The 19952-nt window shown below is 38.1% G+C and overlaps 1 long non-coding RNA gene across 1 annotated transcript; it reads left to right on the top strand.

Annotated features, from left to right (window-relative positions):
- Positions 1–12302: 12302 nt before the first annotated feature.
- On the top strand, positions 12303–19609 carry LOC140164149 (uncharacterized). The gene is made up of 5 exons (XR_011860499.1): positions 12303–12574; positions 15551–15682; positions 16442–16541; positions 16969–17067; positions 18445–19609. It is a non-coding gene; the product is annotated as an uncharacterized lncRNA (long non-coding RNA).
- Positions 19610–19952: the final 343 nt, after the last annotated feature.

The raw sequence follows: 19952 nt of genomic DNA, 5'->3' as shown, positions 1-19952 counted from the left end.
TTACGGTCTTCTTGCGCTCAGGTCTTCAATTGTGTTTGGGAGCTTGGAACCGTCAATGGGTTTCCCATGGATTAGCATGTGTCCCTCACGGACCAACCTGGGGGAACAAACAAACAAACAAACAAACAAACACAGCAGAAAATGACCCCGACCCACGTGGTTTATTTAACCACGAATAGGGTTTAAATAAAACTGACCCTGTAAAAGTGTTGATATTTTGACCCCGTCGTTTTAAGTGTGTAGGATATTGTACTAACAAGCTTTAAAAATGGGGATTTTGTGGTAGCAATGAAACCGAGTTTTCAAATCTTTTTCTTTCATTTTTTGACTGTTTCCTCCACTCTTTTCTCTGTTTCAGTGCACGAATAACATAATTATACCGACTCACACTATGACACGCAATAGAGCCAGATCATCTCATCATCATCATCTTACGGCGATAATAATACTCTATTTTAGTGTGCTAGCTGAAGGCGGACCACCGCCAGGCGTGACCCGTGAGACTGACCCTCACTTATTCATAGGTAAGATCACTTTCTATTTTCACAAGGCATACAAACAACAATCACATGAAACATGCTCAGGCAGACCTAGACTATGCCATAGTCGAATTGTGATTTAAAAAAAAATGTTATTAATCATGATGAACGCATTCCGTTGAACTCAAAATTATACTGATGTTTATTAGAATTGTGTTCAATAGTAAAATGGTCATAAAGAGTTTATATAATTAGATGATTAGTGATAAAAGTTATATTGAATTCAACATATCTTGCATAATTATAATATTGCTCACTTAACGCGGCTGTGTACTCAAGACGTTGTTTCTTTCGCAAAATTGAGATTTTTGGATATTTGTTACTTTGTTATGTTTTTTATAAATACAAGGAAAGAAAATCCAGATTTACAAACTCCAACTGCGCTATTTTATGGATTTTATTTCACTATTTCATTCGTGTTTGCAATTTTAAAAGAGAAAATCTTTGTTGTATCAGCGCTAGCGAGGTACACGCGCGCAACAACGCATCGCGCTGCGTATCGCGCAATTTGTTAACGCACAGATACGCTACGCATACGCGACGCTTATCTGCATGCGTGGCGCATCCTTTGGAAACACTAATTTCAAGTGGTCAAATGGCTCCGTTTTAGCTGATAAAATGTGGGTTTTTTCAAGTTCTCTCCTCGATTTGAATATCAAGTTATGAATGGATTTCGCTCAAACTTCTCAACGGGCTGTGGATTTACCCGATGTTCACGTAATATAAGGTAGAAAAACGAAAACTGCCGCATTCTCCTGTGAGATTCGATGAAAGGGCAAAATGTGACCACTTTAAACTTCAACGGCCATTATTTCAATGTTCATTTTCTCGGTAAAATGACGATTTAGGTACACGATAACTTAATACAGCATCTATAGGTAAGCAAATATGATCATCGTAAAAAGCATGATCGACTCAAGAAACGGTTTTCTCATTTTTTTATATTTTGGTCTATTTCCGATTTTAGGCATCATTTTGTGCAAATAGGCGTTTGTGAATTTTAAAAGTTCATTTTGATGCCTTATATGGTCAATATCTCAAAAACTAAGGCCAATATCAAAAAATAAAAAACCGTTTTTGGAATGGAGCCTCAAGATTGAGCTAAAAACAAAATAAAATATTTTGGAAAGAGTGTTTTTTGTTATGATGTACCTAACAAATATTGCCAAAAACTCACTTTTTGTGATTTTCTTCATAATTGTTGTTTTTACCCCAAATCTGTATTTATATTAAGATTTATTGATGTCTTGCCTTTATAAAAATGTATACTTTTATATGTCTTGCGCGAATAATTACAAAGTTATTGCACTTTTACTACATGCATGTCTGAGAGTACACAGCCACCTTAATATTGAACAATTCTGATTTTGGAATCTACCAGTTTATTGACCGCGAAAGCCCGAGTAAAAAATCCGACAATGTACTTTGATTTTTCAGCAGAACTTTACCCTGGGACTTTGGTCTCTAAAACACACTGTCAATCATACTTGTTTATCAATCCAATTTAACCGCAAGTACCAAGCATGGTAGTAAGACGCGCTAAATGTACGTCCATACACACCACTGAGAGTTGAACTTTCGCGCCACAAATTACATAGATTGCTGTGTACGATGTACCGTAGTTAATAATCTAAGATGGTAATAGCACGTGCCCGGAGGATTTAAACCATAGCGAGATCTGGGCGACCAATCACAAGCCAGATCCATTTAAAGATGCATTACATCATGGCCAATTTTAGTTAGGCCAGAAATTGGCCTAACTCTCCATAGAGTCCCGTGTTAAGAATCTTAACCGCAAGTCAAAGTAAGTAGTCCACTTGGCAGTGGACTTCGGGTATATATATAAATGCGCATTTATAAATGCGCACGTGACATCTACAAGTCGCCATACCATGTTCAACGATGTAAGGTACCCGGATGTGCACAAATTCCACACGCAAAAGTATAGGCGAAAATGACAGGTTACAAAGAAAATTGGTTTTGCAAAATAGTGGCATTGATTGCAAAGGGCAAACTAATTTGACCCGAAACATAAACTCTTTATTTGGATTTTCCATTACGGAAAAAAAAAAATTATGACGGAAAAGCTAGATATAGCTGATTTAAAAAGTTATATTTCATTATTTCCGTGCTAAATGGGCGTGGCAATTGGCCATATTGATGACGAAATGTGATTCTTACTGGCATTAAGGTCAGAACTGGGTAGCTGCCGATGATGTTATTTGATAATGTGTGCACGTAGGGAACTTAGGGGGCTGTCATTTTCTTCGGAAGGAAGGGGTCATGGATTTATTTATTTGGGAGTCAAGATAAGTATCCCCCCCCCCGTAGCGCCGCCAATGAACATAACTCTGACCCTAATTTTAACTCTAATTATAACGTAAATTGAGGAAACTATAACTTTAGCCCTTTTCGGTATAATGACCCTCTCAAACTAATAGGCTAGATGTCCGCGCCCGACCTCCTCAATTCTAACTTACTACTCATTCGCTCGCAAATGGACAAAAAACAAATTCAAAATGTGTTTTTAAGCACCTTTTTGTGTCCCCCATGCTAAATCGGTAATCTGTACACCCTTTGTCACCCTTTGACGTACAATTTAGAGTATAAACACGTAGATGACTGTACATGATCTAATCATCCCGGCTGGAAGATGTTGAGGAAGACTCGTATATTATATATCACGCTCATACGTTATATGACAATATGACGTACAATCACGTATGTGATGCATGGTTTGAGGTTTATTCAGCTAGTAAGTTAGATCTCGCCATACACATTATTGTCATGGTATGTTGTAATTGTATACGTCAATTTTATTCAGTTTGATTCAACCGGCTTATAAAGTTTTACTTTACACGGAAGGGGAAAGTTAGTAAAAAAACAATTAATTTATTTATGAGTGTAAAAGGGTAGCGGTGGTTTTGGGTAAGGTGGGGGTACAAATAATATTTATAAAATTATAAGTAAGGCGATAAAGAGAGAAACCCTGTTCTACGGGCGAACGGACCTTTCAAGTAGGGTCGGTCGGTCGGTTGGTATCTTTTTAAAACATTTTTAAATAACCCAAAAAAACACAAAAATCTGTAAATAAATTTCAATTTGAGAAAATACAAAAAAAAAATTGTCCCGAAATTTCCGAAATTTGGGGTCGACATTCATTTGTACAGGAAAAATTTGTTTCCCAATTTGTTCAAAATAGAACAGGGTTTTCGTTTTTCGTCGCATAAATAAATAAATAAATAAATAAATAAATAAATAAACAAATAAACAAATAAATAAATAAATAAATAAGTAAATAAATAAATAAATGAATATTACACGTATATCAATACAGTATGTATTGGACTCGCTACACTGTGTTTCACGTTGCTAACAACGATCATCAGGCGAATGACTACAAACTACGGAGTCGAAATCGAGCACTATTTTACAGCAGTTTGTGATAACTTTTTCGTGTATATAAATAAATAAATAAATAAATAAAATAAATAAATAAACATTAGTTATGTTTGTGCATGGGGTGCTGTGCAATAATCATGATCCTTTGATATCCATGATTTATCATTGCAAATTTATAGCATCGAACCTCCAGCCAATGTTCCTTGCCAGTGCTAGCCACGAAACAAGGTCACAACTGTAGCCACTCCTTCAATGGTCGCCATTTCAGTGATTGACAGTGATGTAATGCAAATATGGCGCTGGCCATCTGGTCACGTGCGCATTTATAAAAGCGCATTTATATATACAACCGAAGTCTACTGCTTGGGAAGCTAACCAACAGTACGGTGACTGAAAATATCAGATGTGAAAATCTATCAATTGCACACAAATTAATAAAATCAGCGTTTTATTGAGTTTCGAGACATCCAGGCTGCAGACTGAGTTGATGACTTTGTTTGCAGCGCACTTGTTCAAGCCAGGACAGGGGTACACTGGGATGGGCCATTTACAAAGGAAACAAAGACCACCATACCAACGATCAAAATACCTTTTCAGCGCAAGATGAATAATCCCGTTTGTATGATATGTCCGGTGCGTAACGACCCGGGTAACGACACTCACTGTTTACCGTCATGTTTTCTTTCCATTTTTATTCACCTGTACTTGGACTTGGTGGAAGGGGATGTTTACCGTCATGTTCCATTGTAGCGCCTTAAGGTGAGCCTGGATCAGCTCTTTCTCTTGTGCTGCACTCGTGTAAGCTACATGTGCCTGGTTGTGATTATCACATTAGGATCCACAATCCTTTTATTGGCGTGGTGACAGCTTGTATTCGATCCCAGTCATCTCTAAAGTCTCTCAGCTGACCTTCCTGACGAAGGTGCCTCAAGGGGCACGGCAACTTTGTTAGGGCAAGTTGACAATTGCCTTGGATTTCCATTGAAAAGGCGAGGCAGCACGGCAATTTGTAATATTTCAAAAGGGCATGGGCATCACGGCAACTGTTTAAAATTTGAGAAGAGCACCAAGGCAATTTCTCAAAAGTAAAGAAAACTCACGTTAGCAATCATGATAGATGATTTTAGTGCTTATCGAACATTGGTCTTCAAATATTGAAGTTCGCAAGTATACAATGCGGAAAGAATTGGGAATTCCTTTTATTTCAGTCTGTGGCTATATCGATTTGGATTAGGTTTATACTTGTGTGCAGGGTATACCAGAATTATTCTGTCCTTTCTAACACCAAAGGTTAAGGTATTTTCCTTAAAAATTGCAAAATATAAATATGCAAATTAGCTCTTTATAATATATGTAAATGCTACATCAGCATTCCCTGGACATCATCAGCTATCACCACAAGCATTAAGCATAAAGTCATTATAGTCTACTCTACTGATGAGCTTAATCATGTTCGCAAATATTTTGATATGAACATAGGCCTATACTACAAAACAGGTTTGGTAAAATATGCAAATTAGCTCATTGAAATATTTAGTGACTATGACTGAATGCACTAAAAATATGTTTTTAATTCAATGATATAACACAATAGATTTGAAGTTGTTTTACTCCACCAGACAATGATTTTGGGCAAAAAAACAATTTAACACCATGGACTTTATAATCATGTCTAAGTGAGGGTATATATATGAATCCAACAGATATAAGAATTAATTCGAAAATGTCTAGAAATCAAATAATAAATTATCTTAATTAGGCATAGTGTCCTTTCAAAAGGTCATGGAAGGAAAATAATAAATGTAAACAGTTAGAAAGTCGGCAAAAGTGACCTTGAGCTTAGCATAGGTGTCCCTTCAAAAGGCCATTAGAAGCAGACGATGGTGGACTACATTATTCAATGTGGCAACAGCCAAAAGCGTAAACAAAACAGACAATATGACGGCAACACTGCCTGCACGATGGACGCAATTATTTTTTCCCGGAGCCAAGATCCGTTCTTAGCTCTATTGGCCGGGTGGCCCCATTACAGAAAAAAAATGCGTACATTTTCACATGAAAATAAATAATTTTAAATTCAAAGAAAAAAGAAGAAGAAAAATTTTTAATCATCGCCGGGGATGGGAATCGATCTCGGGACCCTTTGCGTGGGCGGCGAGATCCGTAACCACTACACCACGTAGACTCATTGATACACGTAGGGGAAATTTTCAGTTTATATCGCAACATATCGTGCGTTATTCATACAAAAAAATTAAAAAACCAGTTCTTACAATGAGGTTCACTGGCGAACCTCAACGGATTTAGACTGATAAAATAGTGCTTAATAACATACGTACAGTTTTGGAATAATTTGAGACATTTTGTGTTTACGTGTAAAACCAATGACAACGTCAAAATTGAGCCAATCTTGGCTGCCCCCCCCCTGATTAGAAGGGGAAATAAATGTAAATAGAAGTCGGCAAGACTCATCACAAAGGAGTGCACAAAGGGGTTGTCGGCAAAACTGTCTTCTGAGGTCAGCTTTGAGTTTAGCATAGGTGTCCCTTCAAAAGGTCACATAGAAGGGGAAATAAATGTCGGCAAGACTCATCACAAAGGAGTGCACAAAGGGGTTGTCGGCAAAACTGTCTTCTGAGGTCAGCTTTGAGATGAAAGGTCATAGAAGGGGAAATCAATGTAAATAAAAGTCGGCAAGGACCTTAGAACTCATCACGAGGAGTTCACAATGGAGTGGTCGGCAAAGTCCTTTGAGGTGCAGGGCACCGACGGCAACTTCTGTAGAGGGCACGGCAAGTGACTGCCGTCGGTAAAGGATATATTTTGAGGGCATTGCGGCAGTGGGGTTGGGCACCCACGGCAATATGCCGTCGGTGCCACGGTTAATTCGAGGGCTGGAACACTGGTCATCTTGAACTGTGTGATCGTTCACAAGACTGTGAGCGACCAGTAAGCTTAAAACAGTAAGCTTAAACCTACATATTAGCTTTTATTCTGGTTTACATACACGAGTGTAAAAACAATCAACAATGGCCACAACACATTGTGCGACAAAGCAATGGCCTCTAACAAAGAACTAAACAATAAACTCATTTGAAAGCTGGAAACATAACCTCCAGTATTATAGGCCTACACTGTCATTAGACCCAAGCTTTTCTCCTTACTTGGTTGAAGGAGCGGTAATCACCTTGGTCTGGGGCGGACATTTTAAAAATGAATTTAGAAGAGCAGCAACGACACCACCTGCATTACATTCCAGATGTTAAATCTACATCATATGCAAAATTTGAGGAAAATTGAACGAGGCCGTTTTATTTTAGGGCCATTTGTCTAAAAACTGGTCTTTACATGTAGCCCTATGGAGAGTGCCCGTTGAGGGCGCTATATCCCCATTTTAGGAACAAAATGTGATTTAAAAAAAAACTGCCCCGTGCGAATTTTCTAAAAGTAGTATGAACATGTAGAAATATAATCAAGTAGTTGCCCTACCTGCTCTTCTCCAAAAAAATAAAAAGTCCTATACCTCAATGATAATAAAACCTAGGTGTAATCACTAATGATGGTGAGGACATACCGCAAGCCCAAAGGAAAACAGAAGTCCAGAAAAATGCCGCATTGGAACTGATGCTTGGACAAATAGCGAGATATGGCAAGCCATCCGTCTCCATTTTGGCTTCCAAACAACAGGTGGCCACTTCCTGGAGTTTGACAATATCATCCTTGGCCCTGATGAACGCCCAGAGGATTTGTACCAGCGTCTAGTAGCATTCACCGAAGACAACCTCATGCGTCAAGGAGGAGGCATCAGTCACCATGACCAGGTCATCGATGAAGATGAGGAGATTACGCCTACACTAGAAAACTTTGTAGTGTTAAGGCAGCTGTGTACTCTCAGACATGCATATAGTAAAAGTGCCATAACTTTGCAATTATTCACGCAAGACATATAAAAGTTACATTTTTATAAAGGCAAGACATCAATGAATCGCAATATATATACAGATTTGGTGTAAAGACAACAATTATGAAGAAAATCACAAAAAGTAAATTTTTGGCAAAAAACACTCTTTCCAAAAATGTTTTTTGTTTGTTTTTTGCTAGGCTTGAGGCACCATTCCAAAAAAGGTTTTTTTAATTTTTGATATTGGTCTTATTTTTTGAGATATTGACCATATAAGGCATCACAATGAACTTTTTAAAATTCACAAACGCCTATTTGCACAAAATGATGCCTAAAATCGGAATAAGGGCGCTTTTCATCTAATCATTGGATTTGCTGATTTTGTGCGCCATCAAGATCCCAACTTTTTTCTTGGTTTTTGTAATGTAACCATTTGCAGGTTGGGATAATGATGGCGCACAATGTTATACACCTCCAAAGTTTACTATTTGCAAGTAAGGCTCAGAGAGGCTGAAATTTCAAGAATTTTTTAAAGCTGTACGAGGACGCTGTGCACGCTCATATTGTACATGTGCGTTGTTGGTGTTAATATGTACCAAAATTATTTTTTTGTTTGTATCGCAAATCCGTACATAATTAGTAGTCAGGGAGTGAAGGCAGTTTAGGTAGAATTAATTCCTCAATCGACGATTTTTGTATCAATGGATGCAGAGTATATTGTAGTATTGTATAACAAAAATCGGCTAAAATCTACCTTGGGCAAATTTTTTTATAACCCCTTGAAAGTTGCACTTATTCTAACTTTGGGCAAGTTTAATTCCGAAGACGTAAATCAAAATACAATTGCGAAGCGTGGTCGCACGCGGCTATCGCGACGGCATTACGCGCTGACACATGAGCGACAAATTTTGCGTATAGTGCGCATACACCGTTTACCGCGCTGACTCACATTTTATTTATTATCCTTCCGCTGACACACGGTTCGCAGCATTGATTGCATATATTTTGCCATTCATTGACGGCGGACTGTTTACGTTTGTTTTGCCAATAGATTAGCTTAGATTTGCGGATTATTAATTGGGAATTTTAGCATAATAGCTTAAAAGATATTTCGAAGGTGTCGTATTTAGTATTAGTCTAAATAATATTATATTATGCACCTATACGTTGCCTGCTATAGCCCACTGGGTCTAATATTTAAAAAAAAACCAAAAAACATGTCTCTCGTCCTCGCCTCTAGTCCGGGTCTTTAAAAAAAAAAAAAAAAAAAGGAAGAGTTGCTTTTTTTTATTTCTTATAAATGATCGCAAAATTGGTGCAAATACAAATAAACTTAGGGCTGTTTTAGCGTATAGGCCTACAATAATTTATGTCTGAAAAAAAGACAAGGGCTTAGTTATTTTGTTGTTCTGTCTGGGAGAGTAGGGCCCCTCTAATTAGGCTGATCACAAAACCTTCCATGATGTTTGGTTCTTTTAAGTGGATCGTAGGCCTATCAGGGTAGCGTGTAGTACGGTACCCCGGTAGCCCGTATCCCGATTGACCACTTTTTCCCTCGTAAAGCATGAACTGCCAAGATGGTTAAAGTCTAGGGAAAGTAGAGTAGAAACTGGATTTGCCAATCATAAAAATCTAATCGTTTTTTACTTCAATCCTACTACAAATCTGTCCTTGTAGGCCTACAAATAAATCTATTAAGAATTACTACACCCTGCCCAATTTTGTGCCTATTTTTGCATTTTTCTCAAAAATAATAGCGCATTCGTGACAAGTAACATATGTGTATTATAGGGGCAAGGACTACAACTACTGCACTTGAAATTTTATTTCAGCACAGACAACAGTTGTGGAGTTACAGTCAAAAATGAGGGAAAACCAATATTTGATCAATAAATCAATAACTACTTGCCTTGAGTTGCTGAATTTTCAGTACAGTAGTTGTAGTCCTGGCCTCTATAATATACATATCTTACTTACCACTAATGCGCTATAATTTTTGAGAAAAATGCAAAAATAGGCAACAAATTGGCCAGGGTGTAGTACCCCTTAAAGCTATAGGTTAAACTAAGTTCCGTCAACTTTCGCTTAGAAATAATATTTGAGCATGCAAGGTTGTTTTAACCGCCATCGATTGTCAGTGACTCAATTTCATGGAGCGATAACATTTCAATCAAATCAATATGATAGGGCCTAATAGGCTACGTTCACGCAGGGGCGACGCTAGAAGGGGGGTATGGGGTGTGATACCCCCCTCCCAATACACAATTTTTGTCGGCAAAAATGGAATGTGCTGTCAAAACCATGCGATTGTCGGCAAATGTAGTCAAAGCTATGTGTTTGTCGGCAGAGTCATGTAAAAGATTAATGTGTATAATGTGTTACGAAATTGTGTTGTTAACGTAGGCCTATTGTTAATGTTATCATGGTTATAGTAGTTACTAATTAAAAAATGTCGGAAACAAATTGGACCGCTAACACTCCCCCACACACACACACACTAAAACAATTGGGTGTACAATTCACATATATTTCCGTCGGCAAAACATGCTGTAGGGCCTACCCCCAATCATATTGGTCTATAGCGACGGCCCTGTGTTCACGTTTAATAACTCTTGCTTACATTTCTTCCCGAAAACAAAATAACATTAAATTACCATAAGGACCTATTAAACTGATATCGGATAATATTGCCAACAATTATTTTAATCAACAGATCAACATTTAGGCCTATTGTATAATCATAGATTATGGTATAGGCCTAATTAGTATCAAACACACGCGATAGGCCTATCACATGTAGGCTATAAGCGTGTAGTGTGCCAACAGGTAAATACGTAGGCCTATAGTCATAGATACTATTTGGCCGTCAGTTATATTATACATTAGCAAAATAAAAACACGATAAATCTACTGCATTAGCAAATTGCATATAGGCTTATAGACTAACCGTAGGGCCTAGGCCTAGACCAAACTGTTAGCAGACTAAATGCTTGTTGGACCAAATGGTTTGTAGACCAAGTGGTTTGTAGACGAAATGGGTTATAATTTATTAGACCAAATGGTTTTAGACTTATTAGGTATTAAACTAAACATGCTAAATGGTTATCGAACCAACTGGTTAAAAACGGAATAAAGGTGCACGGAAAGAATGCAAAAAAGAGGGGATATGAGAGAAAGCCAATCCACGAGATACTTAGGTCTAGATAACTAAATTAATTTCCGTTGAAGGCTTCTTGTAATGTCTGATATAGGCCTACCGATCTAGTCTGGCCTCTACCATGTAGTTGTAAACCTACAATAACTTTTTCATAACAAAGTCCTATACTTTTTGACATTCTTGTCGACCGTTCTGATAAGTTTGTATTTATTTAGGCCGTATTAGTGTTAATGGCTATGGGCTCATTTATAGACCTATGTAAGGTCTAAATTGATTAGACGTTTAGTAGGCCTATACTATAATGGCGATCCTGACTTTTAGACCACCCTCGCTATATAGGGCTCAAATATTACTATTTCATCAAGGTTTAATATTCTAACAAGCTTAAACTAAAAGTTTCATCTAAGTAGTCAAGCTTTAAACTATTAAGCAAAAATATCCAACAAGCTAAAAACGATTTTTACCCGTTTTTTAACAAGCTAAAACCAATTTTTGAAAAGAAGCTTAAAACGTCAATTTTTTCATCATAAAAATCATCTAAAAAATATATAAAAATACAGTGACCTACCTAATATTACTAATCTATGTTTCCGATGGTATTCAAGAAGCTAAAATATTGTGAAAGAGGGCAGGGCTTTGAGTAATGAGGGAAATTACGGGGTAAAATACATCACGTTTTTCGAGAGATTCGCCATCTTGAATAAATGCAGAATTGCGTCACGCAGTGATACGATGTCAAACGCGCTTGAAAATGTATGATACGCTAGCGTAAATTACCGTCAAAACGAGCGTACATCAAGCGCTTGTGCTACGCGAAAACTTCGGAGCTGGCATCACCGGTTTTGTTACCAGCTCTTTTACGTCAAAAATAGCTATAAAAACGTGAATTTTGGAACAAAATAAAGCTTGTTCGATGGAATAAAAGGTATGTTTGTACAGTAGAAAACATGTTTAACCTTGTTGTGAAAGTTTAATATGATAAATTTGCAATTTGTTCCTTATATAGCTCGGGTGGTCTAAAAGTCAGGATCGCCACTATAATGACGTATAGGCATAGGTTTAATGACTAGGCCTAATTACAATTAATTGGTGAATGACATCAATGTATTTGATACATAAAATGTATTACTTAAATATTTATTTTTTCGTATCCATTCAACAAATGGGGACATTTTGATTCAGGTATGACAAATGGGTAAAAGTTGCAAAAACTTTAAACGTGATTATCTCAAAATGGCCATTTTTGTGATACGCCACTATGTCATCCGAGCGACAAATTATTGCACAAGGTGGCGATCAATTCAGTCGGGAAGCCAGTTCACGATTTCGAGCAAATCTTAAACATGGACGTAGCCCCTTGCCGAACTTCGCCCCTTTGTTCAGAGTCGAGGCTGTTTTGGCGCCTTAAATAGAGGGCGGTAGTTTTACTACTATAGTTCAGGTCAAAAATAACCAATCGACGCGGAACTTTCAGAATCGGATCGCCATATAAGGATACAGCTTATGAATAATTATAGTTCATTTCTAAGGCAGTAACCGCATCCCTCGAGCACTGATTAGTGGCCCGCATCGCAGGTGAGTTTTTGATTTGTCTCTGTTATTTACCTTTTTTCTAATCTGCCACAGGTCGTATAGCGTGTGTCAGTACTATGATTTATTGAAATTTTGATTGAAACATGTCTTAATTTACGAATTCTTAAAAAAATTTCGCCGGACGCCTCGCGAAAAATGAAATAATTGGCTGTTACTGAGGCTTATCTATGAAATGACTAGGGTGACGAATTTTGCACCACTGCGCACACGCAAATTATACTTTGCGTATAAAAACATGAACATGATGAAACTTTTTCCTAATCTGCCACAGGTCGTTTAGCGTGTGTCAGTACTATGATTTATAGAAATTTTGATTGAAACATGTCTTAATTTACGAATTCTTAAAAAAATTTCGCCGGACGCCTCGCGAAAAATGAAATAATTGGCTGTTACTGAGGCTTGTCTGTGGCTACCGTGAAATGACTAGCATGACTAGGGGTGACGAATTTTGCACCACTGCGCGCACAAACAAATTTTAATGTGCGTATAATTACTATAAAAACATGAAATGCATCCAGTTTGTATGGAATACGAATTCAGCTTGTGCTTTTATAAATTATCCTCGATCGTGAATATAAATTTGCGATGAACGTCGATGAATTATTCGTTTTCAGTGACTTGCAAGTTGCACAATGTGCATGACTTGTCATGCAAGCATAAATATGAATAATGGATGGAATCAGGGCTGTCAACTCTCACGCATTGGCCGTGAGTCTCACGATTGGGTCACTTTCTCACGGTCTCACGCCAAGGTATTCATGTATTAATCTCACGCCTAGGTAGTAAATCTCACGCATAAAATTAGTAAACTCTCACGCATCGTCATGAATAATTTGTTACTCCTACCCCCCCCCTTTTTCACATTCTCGAGCGCCGTGGCTCAAATAATCATGGTACAAAATGAACATCGGCGTCGGCAAATCCTGGTACGTCTCTGTCTCACGCCAAGCAATTCCAAAAAGTTGACAGCCCTGGATGGAATTGAATGTTGCTTATTTGCACGTTTTGGGTCAAGGTGGACCCAAAATATCGTATCACCACACGATAGACCATCTAAGTTATAAATAAATCGGTTTCTCCCAGGTAGACCGTAAAATTTTGGTTGCCACAATGGCAATGCAACATTCGGCCAACAAACGCACAGGATTTTTAGCCAGGTCGACCCACGACAAGAATGCAATTAGGCCTACGTGATCCGACCATGGCGATACACATGTGACGAGTATAAATCATTGATTGTACAGCATTCATTCATACATTTTGCAAGCACCGATGACTACAATATGGTTTGTCACTTGGCATCCAATTAATTCACAGTCATAGGCCTACTCTCATATTCGTATTTATTAAAGTATTCTTGTTTTAGTTTGCAAAATACAGAGGTAATTTAAGCAGATATATAGTCATACTTCCAAGTTTTCTACTTTCTTGAATTTTGCGTCAACGTGTACACATACGATAAGCTTAAGCTTAGGCCTACATAGTTTGCCAGCCCATACAGCGCTCTATGACTATGTTTTCAGACTGAATAAATTATGAGATGTCATAGGATCAAATAATCCAACAAAGGATCACCCTGTCGAAGTGCCGGACATATACATGTTTTATGGATACTTTATTATTATTTGGTCCACAACCACAGAATTAAAGACAACAACCCGCCACGAAAGTGGTGCCAATTTCTATTAGCCTAGGCTGTCTTTCGATCAACAAGCGCAGAGTGTGCAATGACACTCTGCAATGAATCTCCAGCTTGACCAATTCGGCCTTATTTGCAGGCCTACAAAATGTAATCAAAAAGAATTGAAATAGATGCTAGCGTGCATGCTATATAGGCAAAATATCTTGACCAATCACCGTCCTTAGTTGAGCGATCGTGTTGTTCCACGAAAAGTACGGTGATGCAATGGTACTTAGAAGAAAGTTTGCACATTCTCTCATGATGATCAAGAATTATTTACTTTGCCAAGACATTTTTTATGTATTTCTCGCTCTCATTTGACATTGCATTCGCACACATGCACATGCACAGCAGTAAATGTACCGTAAGCTTACCATATGAAATATATGATTAGTTATTTTATCCGGTTTATTATACTTTTAGAATTTGATTATCAAATCTAATGGTCCAGTGACCGTGCCTTGTGGCACACTAGATTCCCCTTCAACCCATTTTGAGCACTCTCCGTCGATCACAACACGCTATGCATTTTCTTTGCGTGAGAAACAACTCAATATTTTTGCATTTTTCTCAAAAATTATAGTGCATTGGGGACAAGTAAGATATGTATATTATAGGGGCAAGGACTGCAACTACTGCACTGGAAATTTTATGTCAGCATAGACAACCGTTGTGGAGTTACACTCAAAAATGAGGGCAAACCAATATTTGATCAATAAATCATTAACTACCTGCTTTGAGTTGCTGAATTTTCAGTACAGTAGTTGTAGTCCTTGCCCCTATAATATGCATATCTTGACTTGTCACCAATGTGCTATAATTTTTGAGAAAATGCAAAATAAGCACAAAATTGGCCAGGGTGTAGTACCCCTTAAAAGCATTCTCATGTGTGGCACCTTATCAGACGCTTTTTGTTGTCAAGCTCCAAAGCTTGTTTCAGTGTTGCAAGTTTTCCGGTTTTTGCCAGATTTCCAGGTTTTTTTTTCTTAATCCGGTTTTTTGCAGGGGGAATTTTTTTTTTTAAATAACATTTCTGGAAGTGGACTGGATGATGATATTTCACCATAAAATTAAAAAGAGCAACAAAAAAAAAAGGGGAGGGAGGGGGTTGATACCGTCATAGCCTATTCCCTGATCCCCAGCGTTCTCTAAAAAGATAGTGCTCCTGAACTTGTGCTAAAATTCAGTAGGCCTTGTTCCTTCTCTACATTGGCTCTAATTTCTGAAGACAATAGAAGTAAGTGACATTGACACACATTATTGCCTTGACATTTCAGGGAGAAGGTATTGTCTGATATACTGACTTGAGTCGCTCGATCATGGAACCTGATGATACACAAGCAAAGAAGACAACAGTGAGTGAAGCAAAGGACAGGATAATAGATGTGGAAATGCCTGACACACAGTTTGTAAGTATGCAGCAGTGGTGTAGTGATCCTATGGAGGGCACCAACCATGATTGGGGGTACACAAGCCATTTTTAGCAATATTCCTGTGAGATTTCCCCCTTCCGTATGCCCCTATGATGATAAGCCACAGAGGTGTAGGATTATCTTAGGGTGCTGAATTGCAGGAAAGTGGACATTTTCCAGGGTGAGGCAATTTTGTGAAAAGTGGAAGTTTACAACAAATTTTGGACCAAAGCCCACCCCCACCGTGGGGGGGGGGGGGTGGTAGATACATGTCTGTTATCATTTTTCATTTTGTTTCCTTGAATATTTGTGAGTCATCCAATCTCGTCCAGTATAAATCAGCGTGCGGGGCTGTAGAATTTTTAACAACTACCGAACTCCAATGTCTACATGTGCACTGTGCAGTCTAGCTAGTTGGTTGCTATGAGCACACCACATGTGGTAAAGAGCTGCTGTAAACTTGTGTAAAGAGGATAACATGCTGTCATGTAGATGACTGCTAACTAGTATGAGGCATCGAAATTCATTCATATCAATCAATACCTATCCACAATTGCAATCAAAGGCAGGCTACATGTAGATCCATTGAATTGTTTTTGCATGTGCCGGTTTCGAAGTGCAGGATATTTGAAATTTATAAGCATTTTGTGATACAATTGGTTGTCATTGAAAAAACAAAACTTCAATGCACAATTATTTTCCGTACCATTCCTCCGCTTCACCTTACAGTCTACTTTTTTTTCAAATTAAACTTAGGACATATCTGGCATTCTGGCTATTGTGGATGAACTTAAAGAAGGAGGATCATTGCATGCAGCTCACTACAGCACATTCTAATCAAGAAATATGGATACAGGTAAGAAAATAATATGCAAAAAAAAGTAACACCAAACTAAGTAAGGTGTTTCCAGATATTTCAATATGTCTCAAAGCTGTCACGTTCGTTCATTTTGCGGTGCACATTCACTTTTTTGTTTGTTTCCACATTGGATTTAAAATCTTCATAAGCTTTGAGACATGTATATGTATGGAATTTTATTTCTTAAGTAATTGTATGATTAAGCCTGGTCAGAATGCTAGATGCTGGTTAACTAGGTGGTTGACCTGACCATCATTACCTACATGCTCCATGCTGTTTTTCCTGTCTGCCAGCCAAAAGAGAATTAATTTCTTTCTCCCACTCCCAGGTTTGCAAATCTTTTATACCCAAATTTCTTTTGTCCAAACCAGTTTATTAAAAACAAGGTTACTTATTAAATTTTTTTTGTCATCTCTTTTTTCAGATGTGGATGAACAAAGTGTAAAAATGTGGTTCTGATAGCACTGCCTTTCATATTGCTACAGTGAAGAAAGGAATGGCATCTTTCATTGATTTTCAGCCAGTAAGTTTTATTCAATTACCGTACTGACGCGAGTATAGTCCCACCTTCGAGTAAAGTCCCACCCCCAAATTTTCGAAAAATTTCAGAAATTAAAAAAAAAAAAAATTTTTTCAGCTTTGGAGTGTCCCAGGACCTTGACCTAAATGCTAGGATCATTCACGGTTGACCTAAAAAAAAAAAAAATAAAATAAAAAATTCAAGATGTTGTATTTTTAATATGAAAATTGATACTTAGCGTGAATACAAATTTTTTATTTTTTTGAAATTGAGTATAGTCCCACCCCCCCAATTTTGAAAAATGTTCACCCAAAAAGCGGGGTGGGACTATACTCAAGCGTCAGTATGGTATGTGTATTAAAAGGAGCAGTACGTAAAATAACACATTGACTTCCTCTGTACTTTAATGTCAGAAATTACCACAGGTAGAATTTATTTTAATCTTGTGAGAATCCATTGGATTCTGAAATTTTACCAGAATCTGTAATGTTGACAAGAATCTCTTTGAATTCTCAGTACATCTATTCAAGAAAATCCCTGCAAAGAATTTCATGGTTTCTAGGATTCTCTCTGAAATTATTAACCCTGATTTACTATAACTGAAATGAAATTTAATTGAAAAATAACAGGCAGATTTTCCCTAACTTTTTGACAAGGGGCCCTTATTTCTACATCAGTGTGGTGCAACCCAAAACATACTGTGGAATAAATATTCAGGTTTGGGTAGAGGTACAAGTGTGAGTTGTTCCATTGACTATTTACTGGTACAAGTGTGAGAAATCAGTGAATTACACACTATGAAGGTGCAGTTGCCCTGCAAAATGACAGTTTGATAAACAAGAATTTCCAGTCACTTTTGTTTTATTTTTGATGTTTTATGTTTATAATCTTACCTGAATGTTTTTTCTATAAGGTTTTTGTTCGCGACCCATTTTCAAATGGTCTGCGACACAAAAAAGGCTGTGACCCAGAATGGACCATTTGTAGAATCGATCTAGGCATTACCGCATACTTGTTGATTGTTAAATCCTTGACAGACACACACTTTTGAGGCCTGTTCACAAAGCATGGATATTAATTTTTCCATATTGTCATGGATATAAATGCAGCAAAAATAATAATTTTAAAACTAGCATGGAAAAGAGGGGAGGGGCAAGGGAGTGATGGTAACTTAAGCCCACGATTAAGAGTGATAAAGTGAAAAACAATTGGCTTGCTGTGCAAACTATTTGTGTTGTGTACAGTGCTTGTTGTGCTCCCTGCCTACTCCCTCCCACTCAGTGTTAGTGATTAGTCCCAGTAATTATACTACCCCTACCCTTTTCGGGTCTCAAATACTGCATCATTTTATTTACTGGGGTATATTTATCATTTTTACAGGCAAACCTACCACAATACTTGGATGCTCTCTCGCGGAAGAGACGACTGCCATTTGTTCTCAGACTCGACCCACAGGATCTACTGTCGCCATTGTTGAAGGGGGTGGAGGGGCCGGTTGTGCCCTAAACCAGGAGAGATTGCAGAGGGCATTGGACGTGTGTTTTCAGGTTTTTCACGTGGTAGACCAAGAAGTTGCCACATGTTTTACCACATGGGAATTCATACAGAAAGTTTTTATTTCAATACGTACAAAGAAAAAACAAACCTAAATATTGCAGTTAATGTAGCTGGTGAAGGGACTATAAATATTCTGTACTAGAAAAATACAAATCTGATACCATGTTATAAAAAATCAGATAGCACTTTCTGTGTACTTGTACAGTTGCTAACCTGAAGGATTGTGCACTTTTTAGTAGAAGCTTGAGAATTTCCACACATGAGATACAAGGTCAAATGTTGATTTTAAGATGTGGAGCCAAGAAGTGGGAGATGGGAGACGGTTAGCCCCAGAAACCCTGAAATGGCCCCTGGTCCCATCTAAATTTCAGGTGACCAGGGGACACTTTTCTTCAGGAACTGGCCCCTGGTCACTATACCCAAAAATTCAATTCCATAGCCATTAATGCATGATGAACTTATTCAGAACAAATATTGGCCCCTTGTTGATTAGAAGTGGCCCTTGTTCCATGTTGAATGAAGTGAACCAGGGCCATTTTATGTAAAAATTAGCCCCTGGTTCATCATTCCTTATTTTCACCCTTGATCAGATCCTTTATTGAGCTATTCCAGTTGAAATCCATACACCCCCTTTGGAAGATATGACCGTAATCTCCCACACAGGGAGTGTTAATTTCAAATGGAGTTACCTCACCATCATTTTACAGATTTTGTCATAGGTAGAGCCTGTAATCTCACTGTACAAAAACTGTAATGCTTCCGTCAATTGCAAGCCCGGCTACCAGGGACCCGGGGACGTAGCGGGGGAGATTACCAAAGGCAATTGTAATAATCCCCGCTATGCCCCGGGTATTGTCTTGGGTACCGGGGCACAAATTGTGGGTGAAACCCCCGGTACTGTCCCCGCCCATGCCAGCCGGGTTTCAAAGTGCTGTATTAATTTTCAATGTTTTTAATCAGCAAATCCAAAATTTAAGTATTTTCATGGCCCCGCCATCGGGACGATTGATTGTACATCCCGGTACAGTTCCAGTACCGGGGATGTACTTTCTGGTAATTTCAGGGTGACAGTCCCGGGTATTGTGTCTACAGTGCCCGGGTCCCTGGTAGCCGGGCTTGCAATTGACGGAAGCATAAAATCACATTTTATGGGATTTCTGTGGAAAAAAACTCCCTAGTGTTTCTGGATCTGGTATTAGGTCTTATGGCATCACAAGTCGTGTGTGTCTGTCAGCAATTGTGTGTACGTCAACAATTTGGTCTCATACATGTATGAACAGTTCAAATCCTATGATTATCCTATTGCAATCATTATTATGCTTTTAGAATCT

The sequence above is a fragment of the Amphiura filiformis genome, chromosome 1 (assembly GCF_039555335.1).
Source record: "Amphiura filiformis chromosome 1, Afil_fr2py, whole genome shotgun sequence".
Lineage (NCBI taxonomy): Eukaryota > Metazoa > Echinodermata > Ophiuroidea > Amphilepidida > Amphiuridae > Amphiura > Amphiura filiformis.
The sequence above is the reverse complement of the archived record's forward strand: the minus strand, read 5'-3'. Positions and strand labels throughout refer to the sequence as shown.